Raw genomic sequence first — 4,934 nt, forward strand, 5'->3', positions numbered from 1 at the left:
GATGTTTCTTTCTTCTAATGGACACTGTGTTCCTCAGGGTGCTTTCGAGAAACAAGAGAGAGACAGTGAGTCCAAAATCTTCAGGGAAGGTGAGGAAGCCAGAGACTCAGAGAAGAGCTGCAGCCTGAGTCCAAAGGCCCTCTGCCCACAGAATTCCCTGTTGCCTGGGGAGGAGGGCAGTTCTTTGCTCTACTAAGGCCTTCAGGTCTTCTTCATTCCTAAAGGAAATCGACCCTGAATATTCATTGGAAGGACTGATGCTAAAGCTGAAGCTCCAATACTTTGGCCACCTGATGTGAAGAGCTGACTCATTGGAAAAGACCCTGATGCTGGGAAAGACTGAAGGCAGGAGGGGAAGGGGACAACAGAGGATGAGATGGTTGGATGGCATCACCAACTCAGAGGACATGAGTTTGAGCAAGCTCTGGGAGATGGTGAAGGACAGGGAAGCCTGGCATGCTGCAGTCCATGGGGTCAGAGAGAATCAGACACAGCTGAGGGACTGAACTGAACTGAAGGCCTTCAGCTGATAGGATGGAATGATTATGGAGGGTAATCTTTACTCCAAGTCCACCTGATTTCAATGTTCATCTCATTCTCAAAACACTTCATGGAATATATCTAGAATACTGTTTGACCAAATTTCTGGGCCTTATGGCCCAGACAAGTTGACATAAAATTAATCATTTCAATTACCCTATTCAGTTAAATAAATGCCCTTCTATTCCTAATTTATTAAGGGATTTTCATAAATCCTGAGTTTGTGTTGAATTTTATCAAGAAATTACTTTTATATTATTATTCTCAATTGATCTATACATTGTTAAATAAATTGTATATGTTTTCTAAAACTCTTCTTGCAGTATTGAGATAAATCCTACTTGATTGGGAAAAAGAAATGTTTCTCAGTTCACCCTTTGCTCACCATTCCCACCATCACCCCTGTGCTAGCCAGAAAGCAGAGTGCCATTTCATGGCTGAGACTGGCAATAAGACCTGGAGCAGGGCCTTCCTGTCACCCACTCCCACTGGGTCACTTCTGGGCCTAGCCCTGGAGGGCCCCACAGGCTGCAGGAAGAGCCTTGCACAATCCACACAGAGTCTACAGGTGGGATCTGACAGCTGCCCAAGTCATAGTCCTTACCCAGATAGAGTGCGGCTGATGGGGTGTCTGGGTAGTCAAGGGGTCTGGAGTTATAGTTTCACCTCTCCCACCCTGACTAGCTGCTGGGGGAGGTGAAACAGACAAATATACTCACATGTACACTCTCCTGCACCAGGTAAGGCCTTGAGCCTCAGCCCAGTCCATTCTAAGGACTGTGGTACTTCTTGGTTTTCTCTGTGTTTATTGAAAGCAACTTTAAAAAGATGCACAATGTGAGACTTGTGAATTAAGTTTTATTTGGGGCAAAATGAGTATGGTAGCCAGGGAGACAGCACCTCAGATAGCTCTGAGAGACTGCTTCAAAGAAGTTGTGGGGGAAGGTCACTATGAATGATTTTGGTGAAGGAGTGTGTGCTGTGCTGTGCTGTGCTAAGTCACTTCAATCGAGTCAAACTCTTCAAGACACTATGGACTGTTGCCCACCAGGTTCCTCTGTCCTTGGGTTTCTCCAGACAAGAATACTGAAGTGGACTTCAACCAATATGAAATGGTTGAAGTCCCATTTCATTCTCCGGGGGCGGGGGTCTTCCCAACCCAGGGATCGAACCTGTGTCTCTTACAAGGGCAGGTGGGTTCTTTACCACTAGAACCACCTGAAGGGGTAGTTTATGAAAGCAAGCATGTATCTTACAAAAGGCTTTCTGCTAGTCATGAGGAGCTGATGTCACCATGAAGGGATTTAGTACTTTCCTAGGTATGAAGAAATACAAGGATTGGCATCAGGAAATCCATTCCTGAAAATATCTAACCATCTAAAGACCTGTTCCACTAGTTTCCCTGGAGTAGAGAGTGCCTCATTCTCCACCCTGGACTCCCGTCAGGGCATGTTGAAGGTCAATAACTGCAGTGGCACGGGATTCAATCTTCACAGGGGCGGATGGCAAATGCCCTTTGTCATCGTTGTTCAGTCGCTAAGTCATGTCTGACTCTTTTGCAACTCCATGGACTGCAGCACGCCAGGCTTCCCTGTCCTTCACTATCTCCTGGAGTTTGCTCAAACTCATGTACATTGAGTCAGCGATGCCATCCAACCATCCTCTGTCACCCCTTTGTCCTCCTGCCCTCAATCTTTCCCAGCATCAAGGTCTTTTCCAATGAGTCAGCTCTTCGCATCAGGTGGCCAAAGTATTGGAGCTTCAGCTTTGGCATCAGTCCTTCCAATGAATATTCAGGGTTGATTTCCTTTAGGATGGACTGGTTTGATCTCCTTGCTGTCCAAGGGAGTTCCAAGAGTCTTCTCCAGCACCACAATTAGAAACCATCACTTCTTCAACGCTTAGTCTTCTTTATGGTCCAACACTCACATTCGTACATTACTATTGGAAAAAGCACAACTTTGACTATAGGGACCTTTGTTGGCAAAGTAACATCTCTGTTTTTTAATACTCTATCTAGGTTTATTGTAGCTTTCCTTTCAAGAAGCCAGCATCTTTTAATTTCGTGGCTGCAGTCACAGTCTGAAGTGATTTTGGAGCCTAAGAAAATAAAATCTGCCACTGTTTCCACTTTTTCCTAATCCATTTGCCATGAAGTGATGGCACTGGATGCCATGATCTTAGATTTTGAATGTTGAGTTTTAAGCCAGCTTTTTCACTCTTTCACCCTCATCAAGAAGCTGTTTAGTTCCTCTTTGCTTCCCGCCATCATCTGCATATCTGAGGTTGTTGATATTTCTCCCAGCAATCTTGATTCCAGCTTTTGATTCACCCAGCCCAGAATTTTGCATAGTGTATTCTTTGTAGAAGTTAAACAAGCTAGGTGACAATATACAGCCTTGACATTCTCCTTTCCCAATTTTGAACCAGTCTGTTGTTCCATGTCTGGTTCTAACTGTTGCTTCTTGACCTGCATACAGGTTTCACAGGAGGGAAGTAAGGTGGTCAGGTACTCCCATCTCTTTCAGAATTTTCCACAGTTTGTTGTGACCCACACAAAGGCTTTAGCACAGTCAATAAAGCAGTAGACGTTTTTCTGGAATTCCCTTGCTTTTTCTATAATCCAACAGATATCAATTCGATCTCTGGTACCTCTGCCTTTTCTAATCCGGTTTGTACATCTGGAAGTTCTTGGTTCACGTACTGTTGAAGCCTAGCTTGAAGGATTTTGAGCATTACTTTGCTAGCATGTGAAATGAGCACAAATGCCCTTGCATGCATATGTGCTAAGTTGCTTCAGTCGTGTCTGACTCTGTGCGACCCTATGGACTGTAGCCTGCCAGGCTCCTTTGTCCTTGGGCTTCTCCAGGTGAAGACCGGAGTGGATTACTGTGCCCTCCTCCAGGGCATCTTCCCGACCAAGGGATTGAACCCACATCTCTTAGGTGGATTCTTTACCACTAGCAACACCTGGGAAGCCCGCCAATGCCCTTGGCAAGTGCCAATTTGTAGTAAAGTGTCAACATTTTTTTTTTCTTTGTGCCCCTTCTCACTCTCCAGAGCATAGGTCCTGAATCAGCCAGACCGCAAGGTTGGGGACACAGTCCTCCAGACAGCCAGGCCTTCTGACCCTACTTGGAGAGGAGCTTACCTCACTATGTAGTCTCAGGGAGCAGCCCCCACAAGACTGCCCTCACTTTAGACACCAGTGGCAAATTCAGGGGTCCCCAGAGCCACCCTCACTTTAGACCAGTTGGCTACAAATTTGGGAGGGCCCAGGACCACCCTCAGGTTTGATCATTTGCTAAGATAACTCACATAACCCAGGAAAGCTCTACACTTTGTATGTTTGTTTTTTTATAGTGAAAGGATACAAATTGAAACCAGCCAGAGAGAGACCACAGGGCAGAGACTGGGAGGGGCTAATCGGGAACTTCCAACTGTCCCCTCTTCATGGAGACACAAATAGCATTAGCTCCTCCTGGGCAGTGTGTAACGATATGCCCAGAGTACTCCCAACCAGGGCGCTTGAGGCTTTGGTGTCCAATGTTTACTGGGGCTCCACCACTTACTGACCAGATGGCTGACCTTTAGTCTCCAAGCCCTCCAGGAGCTTTAGCTTCACTTCCTCTGGAGGTGGGAACTCATATCAGCCTGTTCCAGAGACCTCATCACAAATCACACTTAAAGGTTGTCCAGCAGCTGAAGTGCCCAGACAAACAAAGCCTCGCATCAGGCAGGCCATTCCAGGGGCCAAACCCGTCTTTTGCTGTTCAGTCACTCGGTCGTATCCGACTCTTTGAGACCCCATGGACTGCAGCATGCGAGGCCTCCCTGTCCTTCACCATCTCCCAGAGTTTGCTCAAACTCATGTCCATTGGAGCTGGTGATGCCATCCAACCATCTCATTCTCTGTTGCCCCCTTCTCCTGCCTTCAATCTTTCCCAGCATCAGGGTCTTTTCCAAGGAGTTGGCTCTTCTCAGCAGGTAGCCAAAGTATTGGAGCTTCAGCTTCAGCATCAGTCCTTCCAATGAATATTCAGGGTTAATTTCCTTTAGGATTGATTTGTTTGATTTCCTTGCAGTCCAAGGGACTCTCAAAAGTCTTCTCTAGCACCACAGTTTGAAAGCATTAATCCTTTGGTGCTCAGCCTTCTTTATGGCCCAACTCTCACATCCATTTAGGACAAGTTAAATCTTCACAATACAATAGAGCAAGTTCCAAAGTAAGTGCCGAAAGATGCAGGGTGGTGTGGCTGTTAGGAGCCTGGCATTGATTTTAAAGCCCAGAGTTTCAGCTCCGGCTTTGCCACTTCTGAGTTTAGTGATCTGAGCAAGTTGCTTAATTCTGGTTGATGCCCACCAACCAAACACCCCCAGGAACGTCACTGTAA

Source organism: Bubalus kerabau, chromosome 10, assembly GCF_029407905.1.
Source record: "Bubalus kerabau isolate K-KA32 ecotype Philippines breed swamp buffalo chromosome 10, PCC_UOA_SB_1v2, whole genome shotgun sequence".
Lineage (NCBI taxonomy): Eukaryota > Metazoa > Chordata > Mammalia > Artiodactyla > Bovidae > Bubalus > Bubalus kerabau.